This window comes from Bos grunniens, chromosome 5 (assembly GCF_055505025.1).
Source record: "Bos grunniens cultivar Pamir isolate PY7600 chromosome 5, Bosgru_T2T1.0, whole genome shotgun sequence".
Taxonomy (NCBI): domain Eukaryota; kingdom Metazoa; phylum Chordata; class Mammalia; order Artiodactyla; family Bovidae; genus Bos; species Bos grunniens.
Window position 1 is genome coordinate 20,370,158 of NC_141169.1, and position 8,011 is coordinate 20,378,168.

Consider the following 8,011-nt stretch of genomic DNA (forward strand, 5'->3'; position numbering starts at 1 on the left):
TTATAATCTATATTCTTCATCACCAGTAGTCATGTATAGATGTGAGAGTTGGACCATAAAGAAGGCTGAGCACTGGAGAATTGATACTTTCAAACTGTGGTGTTGGAGAAGACTCTTGAGAGTCTTTTGGACTGAAAGGAAATCCAACCAGTCAATCCTAAAGGAAATCAACCCTGAATATGCATTGGAAGGACTGATGCTGAAGTTGAAGCTCCAATACTTTGGCCACCTGACGTGAAGAGTTGACTCTTAGAAAAGACCCTGATTCTGGGAAAGATTGAAGGTGGGAGGAGAAGGGGATGACAGAGGACAAGATGGTTGGATGACATCACCAACTCAATGGACATGAGTTTGAGCAAGCTCTGGAAGTTGGTGAAGGACAGGGAAGCCTGGTGTGCAGTAGTCCATGGGGTCACAAAGAGTTAGACACGATTGAGGGACTGAACAACAAATATTCATCATTAAAAAGGAGATTTTAAAAGCTTAATGAATTTTGAAATAGTAAAGCACTTGAGATTTAACCTCTGTGTGACTTACATACTAGTTAAACTAGTAACTCAGATAATTTTTTGATCCCACAGGCTCCTTCTATGTCTAGAAGATTGCCACCATTTATTATATTAAGGCCAAATCAACAGCTATAAAGTAATCGTGACAAGATTACTAGTAAGTGTTTCTGAGTAATGATCAAGCAAGAGAGTATATGGTCTTCCTTAAAAGCAAATACAAGCAATTCTTTAAGAATGCTTCAAATGACCACTGAACTATGAACCAGAGCCCAAATGAAAACCAAGCTAACTCCTCAACAAGAAATGTTATCCCAGCAGTGCAGCTGTGAGCTAATTAAACAGCCTAGATCGCTGTGCTGAACTTTAGTACTGCATTTATAGAATTAATTCAGAGGACATGTTATTAAAGTCTGGGGTTTATCAGAAGAAGGCAGCCTCTTTTTTTGAGCAGCATTTAAAAAATTAACATACTGAATAAGCCGCTTATTATAGATGGAGCCTATCAGATCCTCCATATAGATGCAAAAACCACACAATGAATTTCTAACCAAAACAATCAGGCTATTGCCTCCTGACACTAAAATCCAAAAATAGTGATTTAGATACCTTGAGAGCATGTTTAAAAATAAATTTATGTTCTATATGATTGTTTCTAAGATTCTAAAAGACATACTGATAACCACAAATAGACTAGACTCTAACAGTTAGATATATATCCAAAATATGTAGCAATTCTCAACTTAGCATAAATCAGTAATTGGAAGAAGTAAGTCAAAAGTAATTTAAATTATAATACTTTCCCTCCTAATTAATCTTAGTAACTAGGCTTTAAAGTTTATCTCTAGAAGTCTAAATAGTAAACAAAAATTATACTTTACCAATAAATTCTGAAAGCTGTACTTATTTAAGTTATTATACATGGGCCGTAGGGCTTCCCAGGTGACTCAAGAGGTAAAGAATCTGCCTGCTGATGCAGGAGATGCAGGGATAAATCCCTGGTCAGGAAAATTCCCTGGAGGAAGAAATGACAACCCATGCCAGTATTTTTGCTTGGAAAATTCCATGAGCCAGTCCATGGGGCCTCAAAGAGTTGGACACGTCCGAACGACTGAGCATGACACGTGGGGAGTAAGGATAGAAGATAAGAAGGTAGTTAATGATGAAACTTTTTGTAGGCCATAAAATGTTACCATTTCGGGGACCTTGATGCAGTGATTCAGAAAGACACAGAGCCAGACAGTGATGCATTTACAACTGCATCCACTCATCTCCAAAATGGAGAGAGCAGCACTTATCCTCCATTTCTTCCAGTGCTGTAAAAAAAAAAAAAAAAAAAGGGACAATAGCTTCTGAAGAGTTAAATAGTTTTAGTACTTACCTTGGAAGAGGTAAAAACCATTTTGAAAAATACACTAGAAGCCTCAGTAGACACTTCATATTGACAAACAAATGAACCTCACATACAGTACGTACTCTTATTTATAACTTTAATAAATGGGTAAGGATTTAAGTCAAGCAGTGGGGCAAGGCAAAAGAAAGTTTCTACATAGCTTTTCAAAGTTATTTTTAGTTTTCATTTTGAAAATTTTAAAAATACAGTGAAGTATAGAAAAATAATATCACAGGTATTCATGTGCCATATCTACTTTCAAACTGGGAAGGCACAGAAAGTTTGACGGTGATTTTGTTAACAGGTTGACTTTTTTTGAAAAGTAGGTACACGTATCTCTTCTCATTGCTCCATACGGACTTACTCTTCCATGTAGAAGGTGGCGCCATTCTCCCAGGTGCCACTAGTGGTAAAGAACTCGCCTGCCAATAAGAGACTCCGGTTCAGTCCCTGGGTGGGGAAGATACATTGGGGGAGGGCATAGCAACCCACTCCAGTATTCTTGCCTGGGGAATCCACATGGACAGAAGAGCCTGGCGGATGGTCGCAAAGAGTCCAACGCAACTGAGCGCACACTCACGCCATATTTGCTCTCTAGATCCTGCAAACACCTTCCTAAATAATTCTAAGTAGAAATGAAAGACTTTTGTAAGGATTGGTCTTTCAGAGCTAATTATTAGCATGGTAGAGTTTTCAGCGGTCTTAACTTTTTAAGCTAAGACATGTACATGCATGCCAAGTCGCTTCAGTCGTGTCGGACTCTTTGCAACCCTAAGGACTGTAGCCGGCCAAGCTGCCCTGTCCATGGGATTCTCCGGGCAAGAATACTGCAGGAGTTGCAGTGCCCTTCTCCAAGGGATCTTCCCGACCCAGGGATCCAGCCTGAGTCTCCTATGTATCCTGATTGGCAGGTGGGTTCTTTACCACTAATGCCACCTGGGAAGCCCGTTAGTCATAATCAGTTCAGTTCAGTCCATCAGTCCTGTCTGACTCTTTATGACCCCATGAATTGCAGCACACCAGGCCTCCCTGTCCATCACCAACTCCCCCAAACTCATGTGCATCGAGTTGGAGATGCCATCCAGCCATCTCATCCTCTGTTGTCCCCTTCTCCTCCTGCCCTCAATCCCTCCCAGCATCAGGGTCTTTTCCAGTGAGTCAACTCTTCACATGACATGGCCAAAGTATTGGAGTTTCAGCCTCAGCATCAGTCCTTCTAATGAACACCCAGGACTGGTCTCCTTCAGGATGGACTGGTTGGATCTCCTTGCAGTCCAAGGGACTCTCAAGAGTCTTCTCCAACACCACAGTTCAAAAGCATCAATTCTTCGGCACTCAGCTTTCCTCACAGTCCAACTCTCACATCCATACATGACTGGAAAAACCATAGCCTTGACTAGATGGACCTTTGTTGGCAAGGTAATATCTCTGCTTTTTAATATTAAAATAGCTGTCTTCAAATAATTTTTGGCTTAACAGAAAAAATTTCTCATGTTCATTCAAAACTGAGTACCTAGCTATAGTTCAGTTCCTATAATAGTACTAGAGCCAACTCATGGAAAAGACGCCGATGCTGGGAAAGATGGAAAGCAAAAGGAACAGGGGGCGGCACAGGATGAGATAGTTAGATAGTATCACAGACTTAATGCAGATGAATTTGAACAAATTCCAGGAGATAGTGAGGGACAGAGGAGCCTGGCAAGCTGCAGTCCATGGGATCACAAAGAATTGAACATGACTGAACAACAGGAAATAATAATAATATAGGTACCATAGGAGATGAGATACAAGGCTCACAATCTAGTGGGAAAACCAAAGAAGAAAAACAATTCTAATTCAATGTGAAGAGTGCAAGGTATGCCTATAGACTGTGACAGCTTCACAGGGTAAATAATATCAAAGCTGAATTTTTGAAAAATTAGCTTGGCCATAAGAGGGTTGAGGAGACATTTCAGATAGAAGGAATCACACATAGAAAGATAGGGAGGCATGAGGAAATGCTAGCTCTTTACAAATTATTAGGTTATTCACAATGCTGGAATACAGGATGTAACTGAGGTTAGATATAGACATTCACTTGCTTGTGAGTGTCTAGGAGTCTCCAGTGGAGGCATGTGTCAGTGGTGGCCTGCTGCAGGGTTGGGGGCACTGAGTGTAGCAGTACATGCATGGGACCTTTTGAAGGAGGTCACCATTATCTTCATTACCTCCACCATAGTTTGGCCACAGGTAAATAGCAGGAGTCTACGGCCATACCACCCTGAACGTGCCCGATCTTGTCTGATCTCAGAAGCTAAGCAGGGTCGGGCCTGTTAGTACTTGGATGGGAGACCACCTGGGAATGCCTGGTGCTGTAGGCTTTTTTTTTTTTTTTTAATTTTAGGCTTCCCTGGTGGCTCAGATGGTAAAGCGTCTGCCTGCAATGCTGGAGACTCGGGTTCACTCCCTGGTCCAGGAAGATCCCCTGGAGAAGGAAATGGCAACCCACTCCAGTACTCTTGCCTGGAAAATTCCATGGACAGAGGAGCCTTGTAGGCTACAGTCCATGGGGTCGCAAAGAGTCAGACATGACTGAGCGACTTCACTTTACTTCAAATGGCAGGAAGGGAACACAGCTCCACCCATCAACAGAAAATTGGATTAATGATTTACTGAGCATGCCCCGCCCATCAGAACTAGACCCAGTTTCCCCCTCAGTCAGTCTCTCCCATCTGGAAGCTTCCATAAGCCTCTTATCCTTCTCCATCAGAGGGCAGACAGACTGAAAACCACAATCACAGAAAACTAACCAATCTAATCACATGGAGCACAGCCTTGTCTAACTCAATGAAACTATGAGCATGCCGTGTAGGGCCACCCAGGACAAACAGGTCACGGTGAAGAGTTCTGACGAAATGTGGTCCACTTGAGAAGGGAATGGCAAACCACTTCAGTATTCTTGCCTTGAGAACCCTATGAACAGTTTGAAAAGGCAAAAACAGGACACTGAAAGATGAACTCCCCAGATTGGTAGGTGCCCAATCTGTTACTGGAGATCAGTGGAGAGATAACTCCAGAAAAAATGAAGAGACAGAGCCAAAGCAAAAACACCCAGTTGTGGATGTGACTGGTATGGAAGCAAGGTCCGATGCTTTAAGAGCAATATTGCATAGGAACCTGGAATGTTAGGTCCCTGCTGCTGCTGCTGCTGCTGCTAAGTCGCTTCAGTCCTGTCCGACTGTGTGCGACCCCATACACGGCAGCCCACCAGGCTCCCCCATCCCTGGGATTCTCCAGGCAAGAGCACTGGAGTGGGTTGCCATTTCCTTCTCCAATGCATGAAAGTGAAAAGTGAAACTGAAGTCGCTTAGTCATGTCCAACTCGTAGTGATCCCATAGACTGAAGCCTAACAGGTGGCTCCATCCATGGGATTTTCCAGGCAAAAGAGTACTGGAGTGGAGTGCCATTGCCTTTTCCATGTTAGGTCCATGAACCAAGGCAAATTGGAAGTGGTCAAACAGGAGATGGCAAGAGTGCACGTTGACATTCTAGTAATCAGCAAACTAAAATGGACTAGAATGGGTGAATTTAACTTGCTGCGGCTAAGTCGCTTCAGTCGTGTCCGACTCTGTGCGACCCCATAGACGGCAGCCCACCAGACTCCCCTGTCCCTGGGATTCTCCAAGCAAGAACACTGGAGTGGGTTGCCATTTCCTTCTCCAATGCATTAAAGTGAAAAATGAAAGTGAAGTAGCTCGATGACCATTATATCTACTACTGTAGGCAAGAATCCCTTAGAAGAAATGGAGTGGCCACCATAGTCAACAAAAGAGTCTGAAATGCAGTACTTGGATGCAATCTCAAAAACAACAGAATGATCTTTGTTCGATTCCAAGGCAAACCATTCAACATCACGGTAATCCAAGTCTATACCCTGACCAGTAATGCTGAAGAAGCTGAAGTTGAATGGTTCTATGAAGAACTACAAGACATTCTAGAACTAACACCCCCAGAAGATGTCCTTTTCATTGTAGGTGATTGGAATGCAAAAGTACAAAGTCAAGAAACACCTGGAGTAACAGGCAAATTTGGCCTTGGAGTACAGAATGAAGCAGGGCAAAGGCTAATAGAGTTTTGACAAGAGAATACACTGGTCATAGCAAACACCCTCTTCCAACAACACAAGAGAAGACTCTACACATGGACATCACCAGATGGTCAACACCTAAATCAGAATGATTATATTCCTTGCAGACAAAGATGGAGAAGCTCTAAACAGTCAGCAAAAACAAGACAGGGAGCTGACTGTGGCTCAGATCATGAACTCCTTATTGCCAAATTCAGACTTAAATTGAAGAAAGTAGGGAAAACTACTAGACCATTCAGGTATGACCTAAATCAAATCCCTTATGATTGTACAGTGGAAGTGAGAAATAGATTTAAGGGACTAGATCTGATAGACAGAGTGCCTGATGAACTATGGATGGAGGTTCATGATATTATACAGGAGACAGGGATCAAGACCATCCCCAAGAAAAAGAAATGCAAAAAAGCAAAATGGCTGTCTGAGGACGTCTTACAAATAGCTGTGAAGAGAAGAGAAGCGAAAAGTAAACGAGAAAAGGAAAGATATACCCATTTGAATGCAGAGTTCCAAAGAATAACAAGGAGAGATAAGAAAGCCTTCCTCAGGGATCAATGCAAAGAAATAGAGGAAAACAATAGAATGGGAAAGACTAGAGATCTCTTCAAGAAAATTAGAGACACCAAGGGAACATTTCATATTGAGATGGGTTCAATAAAGGACAGAAATGGTATGGACTTAACAGAAGCAGAAGGTATTAAGAAGAAGTGGCAAGAATACACAGAAGAACTATCCAAAAAGATCTTCATAACCCACATAATCACGATGGTGTGATCAATCACCTAGAGCCAGACATCTTGGAATGTGAAGTCAAGTAGGCCTTAGGAAGCATCACTATGAGCAAAGCTAGTGGAGGTCATGGAATTACAGTTGAGCTATTCCAAATCCTAAAAGATGATGCTGTGAAAGTGCTGCACTCAATATGCCAGCAAATTTGGAAAACTCAGCAGTGGCCACAGGACTGGAAAAAATCAGTTTTTCATTCCAATCCCAAAGAAAGGCAGTGGCAGAGAATGCTCAAACTACCGCACAATTGCACTCATATCACATTCTAATAAAGTAATGCTCAAAATTTTCCAAGCCAGGCTTCAACAATACGTGAACCGTGAACTACCAGATGTTCAAGCTGGTTTTAGAAAAGGCAGAGGAACCAGAGGTCAAATTGCCAACATCCGCTGGATCATCGAAAAAGGAAGAGAGTTCCAGAGAAACATCTATTTCTGCTTTATTGACTATGCCAAAGCCTTTGACTGTGTGGATTATAATAAACTGTGGAAAATTCTGAAAGAGATGGGAATACCAGACCACCTGACCTGCCTCTCGAGAAACCTACATGCAGGTCAGGAAGCAACAGTTAGAACTGGACATGGAACAACAGACTGGTTCCAAATAGGGGAAGGAGTACGTCAAGGCTGTATATTGTCACCCTGCTTATTTAACTTACACGCAGAGTACATCATGAAAAACGCTGGTCTGGATGACCCACAAACTGGAATCAAGATTGCTGAGAGAAATATCAATAACCTCAGATATGCAGATGACATCATCTTTATGGCAGAAAGTGAAGAAGAACTAAAGAGCCTCTTGATGAAAGTGAAAGAGGAGAGTGAAAGAGTTGGCTTAAAGCTCAACATTCAGAAAACAAAGATCATGGCATCCAGTCCCATCACTTCATGGCAAATAGATGGGGAAACAGTGGAAACAGTGTTAGACTTTATTTTTCTGGGCTCCAAAATCACTGCAGATGGTGATTGCAGCCATGAAATTAAAAGATGCTTACTCCTTGGAAGGAAAGTTATGACCAACCTAGACAACATATTCAAAAGCAGAGACATTACTTGGCCAACAAAGGTCCATCTAGTCAAGGCTATGGTTTTTCCAGTGTTTATGTATGGATGTGAGAGTTGGACTATAAAGAAAGCTGAGTGCAAAGAATTGATGCTTTTGAACTGTGGTGTTGGAGAAGACTCTTGAGAGTCCCTTGGACT

General features: G+C 42.2%; 1 pseudogene; it reads left to right on the forward strand.

Moving 5' to 3' along the window:
* The first annotated feature begins 4,141 nt into the window (after positions 1-4,141).
* On the forward strand, positions 4,142-4,259 carry LOC147371384 (5S ribosomal RNA; annotated as a pseudogene).
* Positions 4,260-8,011: the final 3,752 nt, after the last annotated feature.